Raw genomic sequence first — 22,276 nt, forward strand, 5'->3', positions numbered from 1 at the left:
GGGGGAAACAATGAGACTACAGCATAGGGCGGGTGAAGGGAAGGAGCAAAGATAAACCTTGTGTAAAGAAACAAAAGATGAGTGCAGGCACACCATCAGAATGAATTTTAATAAAGTTTGACTCCACTACATGAGGCCTAAATGAGAAACTGTCATTTTATGCCCACATTTATCTGAATATCCAGAAAGAATATTCAGAAGAAATCTTACAAACATATTACATTCTTCACACTGAACATAAAACAAAAAATACAAGAGAGTCTACAGATGTAGTCAGCATTAAGTCCACCTTAATGAGGCATAATCTGTCAACTCACCCAGGAACTGAAGCCCACACTACCAGCCAGGCATATCAGGAGAGCACTGCAATGGAAGTCTCAGTTCGTCAGTCTAATAAATGAGTTCTCAAATGTCATTTTCCCTCTACATGCAGCAAATATTTTTCTATTATTTAGTTATACTCTTTTAATTGGATTAACTCTCAGTGCACCAGCATGGTCTTAACTGTGAGAGAGACTTACGTGACTTAATGGAGAAAAAGAAAGCTGCAAGGGGAAGGGAATAACAGTTCAGAGGGACCTGTGGTATACGCTTGTCAATACAGAAAATAAGCATGCTATCTTCATATTTTTTAATTAAGGATCATAAAATCAACTGGTGATATGCCTTCTATTTCTTTAAGAGAAACATTACTCATCTTGAATATCCTTCAAAGCAAAATATGCATTTTCATTAAATGCTACAGACAGGGGTTATGCTCCTGGTCTCTTTGCCATATGTGACAACTATAAGAGAGTTATTAATATAATTTGAGAAAAGAGTACAAAATGGTACATACCACTTTTAAAGCTGGGCAAAATAACTATCCAGCCTACCCCTTGGCAGAAGGAACCTTCTCATGTGCTGTCCACTTCTGGATGGACACTTGAAATGATAGTGAATTTAGTCATTAAAATATTTTACTAGTTCAGAAGTGGTTAAGTCAATAAGATAATATTTTTATTGTTTCAACAGTAAAACAAAACATGTGAACAGAAAACTTTCCAAGCCCCAAAGTGTTTCATTAACTTTAAAATTTTAATATTAAATCTGTTTTAAATAATTTTTCTTTGTAAGAACCTGAATCAAGTTTTTCCAGCTCTCGGTGACTTTTCTATACATGAGCTCGAGCGACACAGCACTTTCACAGGCATAAGCCTTGAGTGTGTGTGATCTGTGTGAAATGTGGGCAGTCCCTTCAGAATCCACAGCTTGACTGCAGACTGCTGGCTTCTCACACAGAGACCGTGGTTACCTAATTACTCAATTTACATGATGAATATAGACAGCCAAACTGAACAAAACCCACTTCAGGGATAGAATGAAACGGTTTAGCTGCGTGCATTGATCAGAGTTACTGTATTATTACAACATAGTCATTTCGATTTGTGGTAGCTCCACATACCATGCAGGATATTCCCTGGTTCATAAAGAATCACAGAGTTTTTGAGCCAGAAGGGGACTTAGAGATTAGTTCTTTATTTTATAGATGAAGAAACTGAAGAATCAAAATGCGTCCAATTGGATTGGTGCAGTTAAATCAGGAGGAAAATACTTTCTGGAATCAGAATTTTTTTCCATCTGTTTTCCAGAACCAGCATGGTAAAACCTAGACTGATTTTAGGTGGGTTACCTAAGTGGGATGGCATAAATGAGTGAAGATATTGATCCTTTTGACCCTGGCATGCCTGAGAAGACCTAAGGCAGACTGAACTCCCGGGCCAGTTACCCTGACCTTTGAGTAAACACAACCATTTATCCAGGTGTGCCAAATAAACACTATCATCTTTTGTTAGTGCAGTGATATGCAGGAATTGGAAAGAATGTGATCTTTAGTACTTCAAGCATTTAAATCTAGCCTATCTGTATCTCAGGTACTTACTTTATGAAGTTATGGGCTCTTACTGTATTACTCATATTACTTTGCAAGACATTTCTTACTTACCAAACAGGTCTTCCATTTATCTATCACATTATGCTAGCATAATATTGACTAGAAGCCTTACTGATAACATGAACAATTAACACACATTTGATATATTATATGTATTATATACTGTAGTTAACAATAAAGTAAGCTAGAGGAAAAAAATGTTATTAAGAAAATCATAAGGAAGAGAACATATATTTACCATTTAGTAAGTGGAAGCAGATTATCACAAAGCTCTTCATCCTCATCATCTTTACATTGAGTAGGCCGAGGAGGAGAAGGCACAGGAGGCGTTGGTCTTGCTGTGTCAGGAATGGCAGAGTTAGAGAAAATCTGTGTACAAATAGGCCAGAACAGCTGAAGCCTATGTTGTTCAAAGGTCAACTATATTTTTATATATGGAAAAAATTAAAAAATTCAAGAGGATGTATTCACATGAAGTATTATGAGTAGTAGTATATTTCGTCTAATGAAAAAATAATGTGTTTTATGTTAGGAATCCCAACCCAAGTGTCATATATTTTGAGGGTACTAAACCTGACTCATTGGGTGAATAAACATTATCCTTCAGGGGAAGATACAGTTATGAGGAAGGCACAGTGCCCTGTATTAGCCAGAGTAGGCGAGGCAGCTGCGTTGGCTCACTTATGCACAGATTTTCTCTGCCTCTGCCACCCTGACACAGGCAAGACCAAGAACAACCCTTCCTATTCCTCCTCTTCCTCAGCCTGCTCAATGTGAAGATGATGAGGATGAAGACCTATACGATGATACACTTCCACTTACTAAACAGTAAATATATGTTCTCTTCCTTATGATCTTCTTAATATTATTTTTTTCCTCTAGCTTACTTTATTTTTAAGTATACAGTATATAACACATGTGATATAAACAATACGTGTTAATTCATTATGTTATCAGTAAGACTTCTAGTAAACATTAATTTATTAATCATTAAGATTCTGGGGTGTCAAAAGTTATGTGCAGATTTTAGACTGTGCAGGGAGTCAGTGCTCCTAACGCCCACCTTGTCCAAGGGTTCAACTCTAATAACGCCCACTATTTCAGTCAATTTGAGTGGCTATAACAAAACAAAATGCCACAAATTGGGAATCTTAGAAATAACAGAAATTTATTTCTCACAATTCTGGAGGATAGGAAGTCCAAGATCAAGGAAAATTTGGGTGTGGTGAGGGTCCATTTCCTGGTTCATAAACGATGCCTTTTAGCCATGTCATCACATATCAGAAAGAACAAGGCAGCTCTCTGAGAACTCTTTTATAAAAGTATTATTTCCATTGATGAGGGCAGAGCTCCCTTGAATTAATAACCTCCCAAATGGACCCAGCTTCCAATACCATCACCTTAGCAATAGGATTTCAACATATATACTTGCAGGAGGGGAGGAGGTGAGCAATCACCTTATATGGCTTACAAGAATTAAGTTTTAAAACAAGTTTAAAACACTTTGCACAACACCTAGCATATGGAAGAGCTAAATAAATGTTGTTATCATTGTCACCAGCAGTGTCATTGTTATACTGTTGCTTGGTCTCATTTGACTCTCTGCAAGCCATATTTAGCCTCACTAAAGGAAGTTAGATTTAAAACTTCCGTTGGCCCAACAACAGAGAGCTTAAATTGCAAGACTTACAAGAGCAGGGCTGCCCATCTAAATTGTCCTGACACCAAATTCAGTCATTTCTGTATTTTTTAGCAGGAATAAGTAAAACAATTTTATGTTTGCACACCAAGTTTATCATTAATTTCTGAGCAATCTTTTAGTTGCATAAGTTAGTGAGTTAACTAGGAGATAATTTAAGCCCCTTTCCTATTCCAAGATTTTAGCAGCACACACTTATTTTATAACCATATAACTTATGGTAAAAAAAATGAAATAACTTTTAAAAAGAAGAAAAATAAATGTGATTTGGAAGTGGCACAATTCTTATGACATCCTGGCCTAAAATGATAACTGTAAAAGTCCCTCTCAGTCCTCAAATCTGATGATTCTGCATTAACCAAGTATACCAGAAACTGTTCTCGTTACTTGTTGAACTGTGTGTATAATTCTCACACTTCATAGTACTATAAGCTTTTAGTTAAGCTCAGGTAATAAAAGGTATTTCTCACTTTTGAACGGGACATATCATCTAGGACTCAGACACTGACAACTCTCTTGCAACTCTCCAGGCTTATTGGTTTCACTCTTCAAACTCTATATAACAAGTTAAACTTTAAAAATTATCTGAGTTTCAACCTTGCAGTATTGATCCGTGCTTCTAGCCTAAGTCTTTCTAGTGTAATATTAACTAATAGTCTAATATCATTTTAAAATGTAGCCCAATAAAAAGCTACTATTTCCCCTTTTCTCACTTTCGTCTTTATTTAAGAAAGTTTTGGTATGCTTTAGGATCAGGGTACCAGAACACAGAGCAACAATGTCCTCCTCACCATTTCCCACCCTTAAGACTCAGAATTGACCAAGACAATTGGGCAAGTCAGGTTCTCCAGAGTAACAGAACCAAAAGGATATATACAGATATATAAGAAATATTTATTATGGGCATTGTTTTACATAATTATGGAGACCAAAAATTACCACAGCATACTGTCTGCAAGCTGCAGAATCAGAGAAGCCAGTGATGGAATTTAGTTCATGTCCAAAGGCTTAAGAACCAGGACCTCCAATGTCCAAGGGCAGAAGCAGGAGGATGTCCGATGTCGAGAAGAAAGAAAAATTATTTGCCCTTACTTTGCCTTTTTTTCTTTGCTATCTGGGCACTCCATGGATTGGCTACTCCCTGTCCACATCGGTGAGAATAGATCTTTAGTCAGTCCACTGATTCAAATGCTGATACTTTTCTGAAACAGCCTCCGAAACACACCCAGAGATAATGTAGTAATGTTTCACCATCTATCTGGGCACCCCGTAGCCTAGCCTAATCAAGTTGGCACATACAATTCACAAACACAACGTTAAAGGCAAGAACCAAATTAATTTTTAATAATGTTCCATACGAATAGTCACTCTTAACAGTTAGTTCTTGGTGATTTTGTACTTTAGTCAGTCCAAACCCTGAATGCTCTTCTTCGGAGGTTTTCCTAATACATATAAAGATGGTGGGGAATATGGGGGGTCTTATTTGTACAGTTGTTACTTCCTGTCTATCCCATGAAACAAATAAAAATGCATACAGCAATCTATTCCACTAAACCATTGAATCAGTGACTAAGATGAATACATGAAAGGTAGTCATAATTCAAGCTGCAGAGGATACCAAGAAGGGAAAGCTAGTTTTTATGATGAAAGGGAGAATCAGATTTAGAAGTATTTCAACAGGTCGAAACAGCATATAAACACGAACAGGAAGAAAAGTGAGAGGTGTCCATTTTTTTATTCATCTAGCAAATATTTACAAAGCACCCCTATATACTGTGTTTGTAGAGGATGAGCAGGGAAATACAAGTAAGACATGCTTTCAGCCCCAAAGAATGACAGTCATGCACCTGCCCCATACCTCCAGATTTTATAGTTAAAGAATATTAGAATTGGAAAGCTTAAGTGATTTATCCAAGAAATTACAGCAAGCCAGTGAAACAGCCCAGAGCAAGTTAAAGGCCAGGGAAACCCACACTATTCCACATAATAGTTAAACAATAGTTAATAGGTAAGAAGAAATGGTACAAAATAAATAAAGAGTAATAACTAACAAATTGTCTCCTCCATCTAACTTGCTTTTCTTCTTCATATCTATGAAATGATGTATGATTTAGAGTGACTGTGTGCAACGCAAGGGACAATGGCCAGGGAAATATTGGCACAATATTGCTAGGACAGCATCTCTTGGAGAACATTCCATGAAGGCATCATGAACAGTAGGTATCCAGGTCTCCTCTTGCCCATTTTTTTTTCTGGGACTCTGTATGAAACCCTTGACTGTGGAATTTAAATGCACGATTATGGATGTGTGAGTCCATCCCTGGTATATGCAGGGCCAGGATACAATAGCACTGGAATAACAGAGGGTCCCGGCTCATTGGAAGAAACCAGACAGCAATGATGCCTGTCATGGTTAGCCTTTTCTCATTCCCCATGTTGAGGTACAAATAATGACCCTATTATACTTTGCAACTAGATATCTCCAGGGATATTCAAATTAATGTCCCTTCCTACTCTGCCTTAAGTAAACATGAATTCCTCTGAGAGTTCTTAGCCATTCCTACGTGTCTTCCAGTGTCAACTGCAGTGATGCTGTGGCTAGCCGCACACCTCTTACGGATTAAAATGATAGCTTATAATGCCTAGACACTACTTCTTATCTGGGGAGAAGAGGGAGCATTGAGAGAAAAGCTAGTCTCACATAAAAAGAGGTGATCTTTTGCAAAGCTCCATGGGACTTGCCAACAGCCCGGTGATTAAGGCAATCAGTCACAGTTAACTGCAATGGGCAGAGCAGACCCGGATACCTACTGCAATGCTTGAACAAGTCAGGCAAGAGACCCAACCTGAAACACATGCAGGTGACAGTAAGGCTATAGCCAATGTCCTGCCAGGTCATATAGTTTTGTACTCCAGATTCAATCACACTAAAGAAGTACTTGTCCCCTTTTAAATTATTTAGTTTAGAAGCCCATAACCTAAGAGACAAGAATCCCTCTGCTGGAGTCTGATGAACGACTCTGATAGATCATTGTGCACTGCCCTAAAATGAACAGTTGTGGACGGTGTGGAAGATGTGCCCATAATGTATTACTGATTCAGTACCGATTCATTTTTCAGGACACTACACTGGTAGGCCTTGTGTGAATGCTATTTTGAAATTCACCTTTATTTGCACACAGGGACAGTATAATTCATTGTTAAAACAAGTACATTATTAAAGACGAAAGAGAACGTTATTACTATTACCATCTGAACAGGGAGATTGTCCCTGGAAATCCGGGACATGTGGTCACCCTAGATACTTTGCCTTTCAGAGGGGAAAAACCAAGTTGTGAAATGTTTGAAATTCTGGAAATTGTATAATATGAGTGCAATGAAGATATTCAGCATGAAGGTAAGTCTGATACTGTGAGGACGTGTGTGTGTGTGTGTGTGTGTGTGTGTGTGTGCGCATTGGAGGCCAAAGGAAGGCAACATAAACCTACTCAAAGGGCAATCATGCAGCAAAGTGAAAAGGTTTCTTCTCTCCTGTGTCAAAAATCAGAAATGTAATCAAAAAGCAGATTCAGGCTCAATGTAAGAAAAATATTTTTTTCAGAACTGCCCAACAACAGAAGAGGTTGCCTTGCCAGAGTGCTCTCCTCACTGTGAGTGTGAGGATGGATTCACACTGTGAATGCATTCAAGTTGAGGAGGAAGAGATATCTTTCACGCGTACGGTGGAATGTTTTCTGCAGTAAGTCAGGAATTGTATACATGGTTCCTAAGACCTTTGAAGAGCATAGCAAATAGCTATTATCACAAAAAATATGATAACTTTTTGGTTTTGTAATACCAAGAATCTCAAGTATTAGTAAATAGGCTGCATTCAAACCAAGGCAGACAGAGAAAATCTAATGCAGAAAAGGAAAACTAGAAATTTTCTAGAGTGCGATGGGTCATCCCAACAGGCCATGGAGGATAATCAAACTCCACCCCTGATGGGCATGCATGAAGGAAAATCACAGCAAGAGATCATTATCAAGGATGTAATTAACTCGAATTACTTCAGCAATGTGAAAATTCAAAATTTCATTCAAAATTTATAGTTACTTATGTGGAATTAAAAGATTTAGACATGAATTGAAAAATGATAAAATTTTATTAACCATTCAATCCTTTGCTAACCAGTATGTTTCTTTATAATATTAATTCTTCTGAAATAGACTTGAACTTTGGCTAAACTATGAAGATGGTAAAATTTAGCTTTAAATAAACTTCACTTCCTTACTCTCCACTTTCTTCTTTTATATATATCCACGTATATGTATGTCCGTACATATATATATCTATATATATCATATATATACACATATATGATATATATAATATATGATAAATAATATACATTATATATATATATATCTATGATTTTATTGTACTTTAGGTTCTGGGGTACATGTGCAGATCATGCAGGATTGTTGCATAGGTACATACATGGCAATGTGGTTTATTGCCTCCATCCCCCTGTCACCTATATCTGGCATTTCTCCCCATGTTATCCCTCCCAACCTCCCTACCCCCAGCTGTCCTTCCCCTATTCCCTCCCAACAGACCCCAGTGTGTGATGCTTCTCTCCCTGTGTCCATGTGTTCTCATTGTTCAACACCCGCCTATGAGTGAGAACATGAGGTGTTTGATTTTCTGTTCTTGTGTCAGTTTGCTGAGAATGATGGTTTCCAGATTCATTCAAGTCCCTACAAAGGATACAAGCTCATCATTTATTATGGCTGCATACTATTCCATGGTGTATATGTGCCACATTTTCCTTGTCTAGTCTATCATCAATGGACATTTGGGTTGGTTCCAGGTCTTTGCTGTTGTAAACAGTGCTGCAATGAATATACGTGTGCATGTGTCTTTATAATATAACTATTTATAATCCTTTGGATATGTACCCAGTAATAGGATTGCTAGGTCAAATGGAATTTCTATTTCTGGGTCCTTGAGGAATCGCCACACTGTCTTCCACAATGGTTGAACTAATTTACACTCCCACCAACAGTGTAAAAGTGTTCCTATTTCTCCAGCATCTATTGTCTTCAGATTTTTTTTTTTTGAGACAGAGTTTCGCTCTTGTTACCCAGGCTGGAGTGCAATGGCGCGATCTCGGCTCACTGTGACCTCCACCTCCTAGGTTCAGGCAATTCTCCTGCCTCAGCCTCCCGAGTAGCTGGGATTACAGGCATGCGCCACCATGCCCAGCAAATTTTTTGTATTTTTAGTAGAGACGGGGTTTCACCATGTTGACCAGGATGGTCTCAATCTCTTGACCTTGTGATCCACCCGCCTCGGCCTCCCAAAGTTCTGGGATTATAGGCGTGAGCCACTGCGCCCAGCCCTATCTTCAGATTTTTTAATGATCGCCATTCTAACTGGGGTGAGATGGTATCTCAATGTGGTTTTGATTTGCATTTCTCTAATGACCAGTGATGATGAGCATTTTTTCATGTGTTCATTGGCCTCATGTATGTCTTCTTTTGAAAAGTTTCTGTTCATATCCTTTGCCCACTTTTGGATGTTCGTTTGTTTTTTTCTTGTAAATCTGTTTAAGTTCTTTGTAGATTCTGGATATTAGCCCTTTGTCAGATGGGTAAACTGCAAAAATTCTTTTCCCATTCTGTTGGTTGCCAGTTCACTCTAATGATTGTTTCTTTTGCTGTGCAGAAGCTGTGGAGTTTGATTAGGTCCCATTTGTCTATTTTGGCTTTTGTTGCCAATGCTTTTGGTGTTTTCGTCATGAAGTCTTTGCCTGTGCCTATGTCCTGAATAGTTTTCCTAGGTTTTCTTGTAGGGCTTTTTTGGTGTTAGGTCTTATGTTTAAATCTTTAAAATTCATCTGAAGTTTATTTTAATGTAAGGTATCTGGAAGGGGTCCAGTTTCTGCTTTCTGCACATGGCTAGCCAGTTTTCCCAACACCATTTATTAAACAGGGAGTCCTTTCCCCATTGCTTGTTTTTGTCAGGTTTGTGAAATATCAGACAGTTGTTGATCTGTGGCATTGCCACTGAGGCCTCTGTTATGTTCTGTTGGTCTATATTTCTGTTTTGGTACCAGTACCATGCTGTTTTGATTAGTGTAGACTTGTGTATAGTTTGAAGTCAGGTAGCATGATGCCTCTTTTTAGTAGTCTGAGAGACTGTTTGTTATGATTTCCGTTCTTTTGCATATGCAGAGGAGTGATTTACTTCCAATTATGTGGTCAGTTTTAGAGTAAGTGTTATGCGGTGCTGAGAAGAATGTATATTCTGTGGATTTGGGGTGGAGAGTTCTGTAGAAGTCTATAGGTCCTTTGGGTCCATATCTGAGTTCAAGTCCTAGATATCCTTGCTAATTTTCTGTCTCGCTGATCTAATATTGACAGTGGGGTGTTAAAGTCTCCCACTATTATTGTGTGGGAGTCTAAGTCTCTTTGTAGGTCATTAAGAACTTGCTTTATGTATCTGGGTGCTCCTAAATTGGGTGCATATATATTTAGGATCGTTAGCTCTTCTTGTTGCATTGATACTTTTACCATTATGCAATGCCCTTGTTTGTCTCTTTCAAGGTTCTTAGTTTTTTGCATTGGGCTAGAACATGTTCTTTTAGCTCAGAGAAGTTTGTTATTACCCACCTTCCGAAGCCTGTTTCTGTCAATTCATCAGATTTTCTCCATCCAGCTTTGTTCCCTTGCTGGTGAGGAGTTGTGATCCCTTGGAGAAGGAGAGGCATTCTGGTTTTTGATGTTTTCATCTTTTTGCACTGTTTTTTTTCCCCATCTTTGTGGATTTATCTACCTGTGGTCTTTGTAGTTGGTGACTTCGGATGGGATCTCTGAATGGATGTCCTTTTGTTGATGTTGAGGTTTTTTTTCTTTCTGTTTTTTAGTTTTCCTTCTAACAGTCAGGCTCCTCTGCTGCAGGACTGCTGGTGGTCCACTCCAGACCATGCTCGTCTTGGGCCATCTGCGGCAGCTGCAGAACAGTAAGTGTTGCTGCCAGTTTCTTCTTCTGTTATCTTCGTCCCAGAAGGATATCCACAAGATGTCAGCCTGAGCTTTTCTTTATGAGGTTTCTCTTTGCATATATGGGGGTCAGGGAGCTGCTTGAGGAGACAGTCTGACCTTTATGGGAGAGCAAGTGCTGAGCTATTAGCTCTGTTGTTCCATTCAGAGCTGCTGGGCAGGTATGTTTAAGTCTGCTGCAGTGGAACTCATAACTGCCTTTTTTCCCAGGTGCTCTGTCCTGGGAAGATGGGGCTTTATTTATAAGTTCCTGACATGCTGCTTCCTTTTTTCAGAGATGCCCTGCCCAGCTAGGAGGTAGCCTAGTCACTGTCTGCCAGCAGAGGCATTGCTGAGCTGCCGTGAGCTCTGCCTAGCTGGGGCGTGAACTTCCTTGTGGTTTTGTTTACAGAGGTATAGTTAGAACTGCCTCGGTAATGGCAGACTGCCTCAGTAATGGTGGATTGCCTCAGTGGTGGAGTGCCTTGATAGTGGCAGATACCCCTCCCCCCACAGAGCTGGACCATCCTGGGTCCAGATGTGCTTGCTGTGAACCTCTCAATCCAGAGCGTTTCAGATTGCTGGTGTTTGTAGGGGTGGGAACCGCCAAGCAAGATCACCTGGCTCCCTGTTTTAGCCCCCTTTTTTTCAGTTGAATGGGCGGCTCTATCTCCCAGGCATTCCAGGTGTCAGTTGAAATGGCTGCCCTGATTTGTGTGAGTTTTTTTGTGGAGACCCACTTCACCGGCTGAAACAGCTGTGCTAGAGACTTGTGGCACTTTTCAGCCCAGGAATCTCCTGGTCTGTGGGCAGCAAAAACTCCTTTGGAAATGTGGTGATCACTCACCCTCTGCATTGTTCTCACTGGGAACTGCACTCCAAAGCTGTTCCTATTCACCCATCTTGGATGGCATCCTTAACTTATCCACTTTCTCCTCCTTGAGGCAACTCTTTCTTATGTATAACTTCCTGATGCTTATTGCCTCCCCTCTTTCCTGACCATTTACTCTCAGGAAAGGGTAGAATCAAATCCGGTTTCCTATGATTAAGCTGACCAAAAGGGGTAATAAGCTACCACCTTAGAAAGCATTTTTATACCTCAATCCCAGTGTAATAAAATTCTAATAACAGAATTCCAGAAATCAGTCTCATAAACAGTTATCTGAAAGATAATTCTTGGCTTCTGAATTTACGCTATTTAGGAAGCTACCATTATTCAAACTAGTTAATCCTGTTTTACATTTTAGCTATCCTTGTAAGACTAAAGAAAGATTTTGTTATCATCTTTATCTCTGAATAATAATAGTTGGGTATCATTAATTCAAATTTCATATGCTAAACACTATACTAATTACATATGTATATTATCTCATCCTGTGATCTTCATAACAATCATATAAATCACATGTTGTTGCAGAGCTAGAGATACAGAAATTTTGGTGTAAAAAGATTGAAAAGAATTGTACAAAACCGCATGAGCAAGTGATGTGGCTGGAAGTTATCACTAGGTCTGTCAGATTTCCAAGCTGGGCTTTTAACCTGGACGTTCTATTTCACATTAGTATGCCAAAACTAACTCAAGTATTTCAAATGTGTGTACTGAGAAAATGCAAAGAAATGAAAGACTGACCTTTCTTTGTAACTTGTCCAGTGTCTTACATCTTGCTTTCTTTCTGCCATTGATGCTTATGCCTGTGGCAAATTTCATCAGAATTCACCTAGACATTTCAGGGACAATTAGAAACTGTTACGTTCCTCTCAGGCATCAATATCCAACAACCACCTCACATGTTTTTTCAAAAATACATGAGTTTAACATCTCATTCTTCTTTGGATTAAATTATTTTAGGTAAAAGTGAATTCTTCCTTCTGGAAACTGAAATTTATGATTTTCTTCTTTCCTCTGATTCCCTTTAAACAGAAGTCTGTGTGATTTAACGGGAAAACAGAATCAATTATCTCCATATTAAGCCAGAGGGGAAGATGGCAGCGATGGAAAACTGCTATCTCTGTGTCTCCCTTGCCCTCGCCAAACTGATCAATATTGAACATGTAACTAAATTGTATGGCCAGCTGTGCACAGAATGGTCCCCCACTTTATTGCCTGTTAATGAGGAAATATTGGGGAGATGGATGCAGATTGGGCAGCGTGAAGTCAGCTCAAAGACAGCTGCCCATGGGAGAGCAAGGAGACGTCCTGGGCAATCTCATAGTCAGCTTCAGGTCCACCTTATTGTAATATGAGATTCATCCTGAATGAGCATAAGATTTTGTTTCCTTTTAGGCAACTTACTAAGAGGCACACACACTAAATGTGCAAGGAGGAAAATTTGTGAGCATAATGGAGAGAAAATCAGGCAAATCATTGGGACTCTGACTGATTCAATTGGGAGATGAGGGTTGGGGTGGGTGGGTATGAACAATGCTTGTTAAGAAAGGACGGCAACACGGCTGGGCTGTGTATGACTCAGCCCCTCCCACAGTTTATTATGGCAATAGTAGATCCATTGAAAGGCAACAGTAAAAAGTCCCAGAGATGTTTTCAATTGATCTTGGCTGCTCTGACAGACGGTTGCCCTGTATGGAGGGATTACTGAGAGGCAGGCAAACATGTATGAGAAGTCACGGAGGAGGCACTGACTAGTATTTAGACCCTTAGTGCAGTAGACTGGGTTTATATTGTTGGTGAAAGTAACTCACTAGAGAATGAGAAACTGTTCTAAAAAAAATCTGGAGATTCTTGCTGTCAGCCTGCTGCTTTGAAAAACTCCCCTAGGCCTCATGTTGAAACCAAGTAAGAATTTAAGAGAAGTTACCTTGTTGAGGTGGCAGCAGATACCCCAGATTAAGGTGAACTCCTTTATAAAAATTGTCTTGATGAGAATCAAGGCCAAGTCAGACAAAGGATCTAAATCTGGAGACCCCAAATAGAACCCATGTGGCTCAAGGGTCTCCAAAACTGAAATTGATGGTGTTGGTCATTATGATCGTGCTGCTTCGTACTGGATTTTGACTGCATCAAAGACATTGGAGGTTCATTTGGTTTAGCCTGAGAAAGCTGCTCCACTACACAAAATGGAAAGTAAATATGACTTGCTTACTGGAGCCAAGTCATTTTCTCCCTCTGTGACTGCTGTCCTCTCTCCTCCTCTAATCCAAACTTAACCACATTTAAGAGAAAGCCACCTAGGGGTAGGGCCAAGATCTCCCTGTCCTCAAGGGGCATACCGTGCTATCAATTCAGTGTTGTGGCTTTCACTGCTGAATGTATATTTGGTATTGATGTTGCACATGCCTGGACTCTAAATGCTTACCAGTACTGTGTCTCCCTAGAGACATGCTAGGGAAACACCTAAGTGGCTCTTTAATTCATCTCCCTATTCCTTCCTAAATATTCCAACACAAACAGTATAGAATCCCAGGAGAAAAAGAAAAGAGAAATTGCCACTCTGTGATTAACGAAAAAGCAGCAAGAGTGTTTAAAAAAAATGCAACTACTTATATGGCAAGCGAAAGTGCCCGCTGAATCTTACAGTGGCATCGTCACCAATTCAATCAGTATTTATACTCCCATAGCCTCAGGTGTTTCCGACGTTGCGACTGAATTGAATCCACTGCACAGACTGACAGCACTTGGTACGCTGCCTTGCACATTGGCAATGCCTTATTTCCTAGCCACTGGCACCTGACTACCAAGACCAAATTGCATTCATGTGGCCAGGCTTCCAGTAGTTTGCTAAGGCACTTAAAGGCCACTGTTATTTGCCACCAATGAGAGCTTAGGGTTTAGCCCAAGAGCCTCTATCCTATGTTGTCTAAAGCTTTCACTCTAGTTGATGTCCTGTGGGTTAGCAAATCTGGACCCTCAGTCTGTGTAGCCCTGACTGTCATGTTAGCTAACTTTTATCAGCGGAGGTTGTGGATAAACCCCACTAAAATTCAGAGGAGGAAACTTCACCAAGGAAACTCTTAGAACCATGTGGGCAGGTTTACAACACTTGATATCTCTAGCAGTAAAGGAAAAACTGTTGTCCTTAACTCTGTCCTTCTCCCCCTCCCAAAAAAAACAAAACAGCACTTGTTTTATATTCCTGGATATTAGAGACAGTATGTACCTCGTGTTGTCATTTTTATCTGCTAATCTGCAAATAAGTATCCTTTGAATGTGGACCGACGAATAAGCTGAATTGGAGGCTGCACAACTTGGAACACACTATCTACTTTCGGAGCCCCAAAACTATGTGCTCTTTGAGCTACAGTTCTCTGTGACTGATGATGTTGCTGATTGGAGACTCTGGCAAAAGGCATCTGTGAAACTCCAGCAGGCTGTCTTGTTAGCCTGCCCAATTTCAGTTCCTTCACAATTTATGACCTCTAATGGTCTCGAAACCTCTCATTAGAAGTTTGTGAAAATATACACTATGCTGATATCTAGTTTTGAAAAAGTATTGCTTTTTGGGGTGAAACATTCCAGTATACCTTTTTTATTTCAAGAAAACATTAGTACAGCCACCCAATTTAAGTGAAGGTCTCATCTTAAGTCTCCTCTGGTAGTAATAAAAGTTTATATGTCAGAACAAATTTAGAAGGCTGGAGAAATAGGTACTGAGAAGAATATAAAAGAATTTTCATATTATTCTAGCTTAAAGAAAGCATTACTGAAGATAAATTATGAATAACTTTATGTAAATTACCATTTTAATTAAAATGCATACTGGGTAATTTACCATATGAAGAAAGGATACTGGGGGCTTAAAATACTTGAAAACATCATAATTTAAAGCTATTAGTTTTCATATTATCCTTTGGGCGACCTATTAAGTTTGTCACTAAATATTAAAATACACTAATAAAAGAGTAAAATATTGAAACGCTTCATTTAGCATATAACTACAGATATTATAAAGTTGAAAACATATTGAGTTATTTTAAATTCTACATGACACAGTGATGATGATTTAGATGAAACTCTATTTACAAATGGCAAAATTCACCTTTTTGATGTACAGTTCTGTGAGTTTTGTTGTTTTTTTTTTTTACATATATTGATTATTTAACCACCATCATAGAGAGGATGCAAAACAGTTTCAGCATTCAAAAAAGATCTCTTCTACTGGCACTTTTTTTCACCGTGACCTCCTCAATCCTAAACCCTGGGAAACATAGATCTGTTTTCTATTCCTTTTTTCTGGAAGGTAGAGGCAAAACATCTCCAGAATTTTAAATGAATAAAATCATACAGTATATAATTTTTTGAGTTTCAGTTCTTGACCGTAGCATAATTCTTTGAAGATTCATCCAAGTTTTGCAGTCTATCAGTATTTCGTTCCTTGTCACTGCTACTGGCATTTTATTATGTAGCTGCACCACAGTTTGTTTATCCAGAGATCCGCGCGCTGAAGGACATCTGGGATACTTCTCGTTTTAGATCATTAATAATGGTGCCATAAACATTATGTGCAGGTTTTTGTGTGAACATGAACTTTGATTTCTCTAATATGCCTACCTAAAAGTGAGGTTGCTGAGTCATATGCATAATTTTTGTCATAAAATATTTTGGCATTTTTTTCAAAAAGTTAAACTTAAGTATGTAGTCAGCTTTTTGAAAAAATGCCAAAATATTTTCCAGAATGGCTATACCATTTTGCATTCCTATCAGCAATGTATGAGAGTTCCCTTTGCTCTTCATCCTTATCAACCCTGGGTGTTATGGGTATTTTTAAATCTTAGCCAAATAAATAGATGTGCAATGCTATCTCCTGGTGGTTTTAATTTTCAGTTTCCTAATGACTAATGATGAAAAATATCTTTTCACATGTTTATTTCCCATTTGTATATTATTTTTAGTGAAGTGACTGTATAAATCTATTCCCCACTTTTTCAAATTGAGTTATTTTCTAATTGTTGAGTTTTGAGAGTTTGTTACCTATTCTGATACAAATTGTTTTGCTATTAATATCATCAGTGCCCTAATGTTCAGCATACAGATTCTGTACATCTTATGTTATATTTATCTCAAAGTATTTCATTTTCAAACTATCACAAACATTATTGCTTTAAAAAAACCTCAATTTCCAATTGTTCAATGCTAGTGTATTAAAATAAAACTGAATTTTGTCTATTGCTCTTGTATATAGCAAGCTTGCTAAACTCAATTATTAATTCTTGTAATTTTTAAGATTTCTTTAGATTTTTTTGATGCAGACAATCATGTCATTGCAAGATAGAGCAATTTTATTTTTTTCTTCTTAATCATTTACAAAGAAAATAAACAAAAGGAAAATGTCTTTTATTTCATTTTATAGACATAACTGCATTTGCTAGATTTCTAGCACAATATTGAATAGGACTGGTAAGAGCAGACATCCTTGCCTAGTTTCTCATTTTAGGGAGAAAACAGCCTTTGACCATTAAGTACAATGTTTGCTGTAGGATTTTCATAGATGCCCATTAACAGACTGCAAATGCTGCCTTCCATTTCAAGTGGGCTGAGAGTTTTATCACCAATTGGATGTTTAATTTTGTCCAATGCTTTACCTGCCTCTATTGATATGATCATGTGTTCTGTTTGTTGTTTGTTAATGTGGTTACATGCATTCATTAATTTTAGAGTATTACATGATCTGGTGTTTCTTATATCTTGAGATTTTCCCAGAATAAAGTTCACATAGCCATATTTATTATTCTTTTTATATATTGCTAGATTTGACTCACTAATACTTTGTTGAAGATCTTTCTGTCAGTGTTCAAGAGGAATATTGATCTGTAGTTTTCCTTTCTTGTGCTACCTCTGATATCAGGGTAATGCTGGTGCCACAAAGTGAGCTAAAAAAATGTTTTCTCCTTTTCTAAGAGAAACTGTGAAGAAGTGACATTATTTCTTCCTTAAAGATGTAGTAGAGTTCCTCAGTGAGACTATTTGGGCCTGGAAATAATTTTTTGAAGGATTTTACCTATGAAACATGTTTTACAATACTTCTAGGAAGACATATTATCTATCTTTTTAATTCAGTTTTGATATCTGCATGTTCAAAGAAATTGGTCTATTTCATCTCCGCTGTAGATTTATGTGCATAAAGTTGCTCATAATTTCCTTTATCTTTTTCTAACCGATTGGATCCATGATAATATTCCCTTTTTCATTCTTGATGTTGATCATTTGTGTGTTCTCATATATTTTTGGTCAATCTACCAGAGGCTTGTCAATTTTATGAATTTTTAAAAAAATAATCAGCTTGGATACATTGATTTTATGTTCTCAATTTTATTTATTTCATCTTTTTTATTTGCTCCTTTCTGCATTTTGTTGGGCAGAAGCTTAAATTGTTGATTTGAGACATTTCTTCTTTTCTCATATAAATTTTTAATGCTATAAATTTCACTCTAAGCACTGTGTTACCTGATTCACATAAATTTTGATTGGTTATATTTTCAGTTTTGTTCCATGCAAAATTATTTCTACTTTCCCTTGAGATTTCCCCCCTTGACATACACTGATGTGTAGCAATATTTTATTTAATTTTCTAATATGTGGGTGTTTTCCAGATATGATTCGGTTACTGTTTTCTAGTTTAATTTGTTATAATCAGAAACCATAATTTTAATGATTTTAATTATTTCAAATATACTAAGGTTTGCTTTGTAACTCATAATATGGACTATTTTAGTGGTGAATGTTCCATTTGTGTTTGAAATGAATCTGCTATTGTGAGGTGGAAGGTCCCATAAATGTCAATTAGGTAAAGCTGGCTGCTGATGTCATTTAAGTCTTCCATATACACTTTGAGATTTTTGTTTGTGGTTTTTTTCAACTTTCTCTTCTTGTATGTTCTGAATCTTAGGCCTGTCGATATTGTCTCACAGATCCCTGAGGTTCTGTTTCTCTCTCTCTCCCCAACCCTCTGGCTTCCTCCCTTCCTTCTTTGGTTCCTCTCATTGTTTAGATTATTTTTCTATTGCTCTATCTTCAAGTTCACTAACCCCTTCCTCTCTCACATATTTTCTGCTATTGAACCCTTCCAGTGATGTTTTAAATTTTTATTATTCTATTTTTCTGTTCTAAAATTTTGAGTTTTTTGTTTGTTTTGTTTTGCTTTTTTGGGGGGAGGTATAGCTTCTATTTCTTTGCTGGAAACTTCTATCTTTCCATCATTTTTGAGAATGCTTGCCCTTACTTTTTGGAACACAGTTAAATAAATACTTCAGAGATTTCATTCCTGATAATTCCAACATTTGAGTCCTCTTGCAGTTGGTGCCTCTTGACTTTCTTTTGCATGTTAGTTGCTCATATTTTTCTAATTCTTTGTAGATAGAATAGTTTGGGTTGTATCTGGGACATTTCAAGTATTATATCTTGAGGTACTGGTCCTATTTAAATTTTCTGTAGAACACTAATTTTCTGTTTTGTTTAACAGGCAGTAAATGTATATCCTGGCCGTATTCTGTGGTTTGTCTTTCCCATATCAATTTAATGTTCAAAGAATCTGCAATTATATCTGGTTTGCCCAGTGTGGGAGCCATTCAGAGTTTAAACTGCAGCCTGAGCACTGGTCTTCACTAAAGTTCAGTGTTCAAAGTTTTTGCTGAGCTGATTTCACTTAGTTTCATGCCTGAACAAGTTGGGGTTGTCCGGGACTTTAAATGCAGATTTAAATGGTCACCTTCTTTGGCTACTTGTTTTCCATGATCGTTTCCCTGACTTCGGTTTCTAGGGTTTCCCTTTCCGGGTGTTCTTGTTAGAAATATGGAAAGTTAGCCTCCCCACACTGATGCCAGTGTTCTGCCCTTTCTACTTTCTGCCTCTTCCACACCAATGAAGGGGTCCATCTTTTTAATGGCACTCTAAAGGACTGTAGGGCTGGGCAATTTTACAGGGCTCAACCCTACAGTGTTTGCTGCTGTGATGACAGTGGGGAAGTGACGAGGTCCCACCTCTTTGTTGCCACCTTCTTGGTGTAAGGTTAGGAAAGTCCACAGGGCTCCTCTCCTCAGGATTTGTCTCAGTGTGCCGGTGGGAAAGGAAAGAACTATAAATTGTTCTACTACCAAGACACATGCACACGTATGTTCATTGCAGCCCTGTGTACAATAGCAAAGACCTGGAACCAACCCAAATGCCTATCAATGATAGACTGGACAAAGAAAATGTAGTACATCTACACCATGGAATACTATGCAGCCATAAAAAATGATGAGTTAGTGTCCTTTGTAGGGACTTGAATGAATCTGGAAGCCATCATTCTCAGCAAACTGACACAAGAACAGAAAACCAAACACCTCATGTTCTCACTCATAGGTGGGTGCTGAACAATGAGAACACGTGGACTCAGGGAGAGGAGCATCACACACTGGGGGCAGTTGCGGGGGTAGAGGAGAGACAGTGGGGGGTGGGGAGGGAGGGGAGCATGGGGAGAGATAACATGGGGAGGAATGTCAGATACAGTATGCACCTGAAGTTAAATAGAGTTAAAAAAGAAAGAAAGAAAAGGCATCAAAATAGGAAAAAAAAAGTGAATAAAAACTAAACAGGAAACTCATTGCAAGATCATGCCTCCAGTTCTAAGATCTGTAACTAGTCCACTTGCTTTTTTCTACCTTTAATTCTTATGTTAGTTGCTTAATGTATTTTTTTCTGATATTTATTGCAGTTTGTGGAAAAAGTAGGGTATAGCATGTTTACTCCATTGTGTCTATAATCCAAAATTCCATTTTATAAAATTCCTAAATTTTGGATGATAACAGAGAGAAGAGAAAGGAAACCTATCTCACAGGAGTATGTGTAGCAAGAAGAATGAATGATAGAATATGTTTGGCAAGCTAAAACCCTAAAAATAGAGAACAGGGTGGGGGACTTTTTGCCCATCTTTAGATATCCTTCCATGTAACACATCAGGCTTCTCTCTTCACTCTAACCTACTGTTCCCTAAGGAATTAGGAGTAACTAAAATAATCGATGAGTCTGGAAGAAAAAGAAGGGATTATGCCACCCAGCTACATCATCTCCCCTCTTCTCTTTCCTATAAAGAAACTGTGTTCTCAGTTACTCTGAGTCAAATGAGAAATTTATCGGCAACAGTTCTGTCCTTAGAGGAGAGCTATGCATGGTGCAACACTTACTGTGACTTAGGTAAGTCTCACTAATTCTAGAGTTCAGTACTAGGAAGCTTCCTTATAGACAGAAGCCACATTGTTCAATTTCAGGAAATTATACTGAATATCTTGATCTCCATATGATTTATCCCTTCATCTTATATGTTAGCTAGATACTCCAGTGAGAAAAAGGTGGGAAGTTGGGAGCGGTAAATTGCTGGGACTTCCTTAAGCCTCCAATATTCACTAATTTCAAAAGTTAATTCACTGAATTAATTCCCTTTAAATAACAAAGTACCATAGTTATTATGACTATAAGGCGTTTCCTAACACCTTATTGTGAAGGCGTCTATCTACCTTTTTCTCCCCAGTGCTTGGCACATTGCCAAGCACAATAAGCTCATAATAAATAATCACAAATGTCCATACAATAAATGCTTCAATAAATAAAAGAATTCCAATATACATAATGTTAGATGTAGCCTTCATAGAAACCATTCCTGTTTTAACGGTTATGTTTCCATCTCAAATAGTACCTACTCTCAATATGTGTAAGATATTTGAGAATATTTGTTATTTACTCTACCTCAATTAAAAGAGGTGTCAACTTATTTAATACACATAAAACTGCTCTGAGGGTAGTGACATGGTTTGGCTGTGTCCTCACCCAAATCTCATCTTGAATTGTAGCTCCCACAATTCCCATGTGTTGTGTGAGAAACCCCATAGGAAGTAATTGAATCATGGTAGCGGGTCTTTCCCATGCTGTTCTCATGATAGTGAATAAGTCTCATGAGATCTGATGGTTTTATAAAGAGGAGTTTCCCTGCACAAGTTCTTTTCTCTTGTCTGCCACCATGTGAGTTGTGCCTTTCACCTTCTGCCATGATTGTGAGGGCTCTCCAGCCCCGTGGAACTGTCAGTCCATTAATCCCCTTTCTTTTGTAAATTGCCCAGTCTCAGGTACGTCTTTATCAGCAGCATGAAAATGAACTAATACAGTTAAATATTATTATCTATATTTTACAAATGAGGAAAACGATGACCAGAGAGAATAAGTGACTTGTCAATGGTCAGATAACTAGTGACAGATCTGTGATTGAAACCTCTGAACTTAGCTCTTGAGTCTGTGGCTATACTGAACACACCAGGTCACTTCTCAAACAGATCTTATACCGCCTTCCCAATAACTTGTTCATATGTCACTTGGTCCTAGTTAGTTTGATGGCCAGGATCCCCACCTCTTTGTCTTCTAATCACACCTTAAAATGTGGCCTGAACACATCAATTATACCATCTCTTTCCATGCTTCAAACAATCAGGGCTATCCAACCAAAGCTAGCATTCTCTTTACAAACTGTTACTCTCTACCCAAAATGTTGGACTAGCTATCTCCCACATTATCAGCTTTGCTGCAAGCCTATTAAAAATGCTTTATCTTCAGTTCTTGCCAATTAATAGGACAGTGATTTGAGGGCAAATAGCCAGTTGGAAGGGAATATTAATGTGTATTCTTAATGCAGCAGTAGA

The sequence above is a fragment of the Callithrix jacchus genome, chromosome 15, assembly GCF_049354715.1.
Source record: "Callithrix jacchus isolate 240 chromosome 15, calJac240_pri, whole genome shotgun sequence".
Lineage (NCBI taxonomy): Eukaryota > Metazoa > Chordata > Mammalia > Primates > Cebidae > Callithrix > Callithrix jacchus.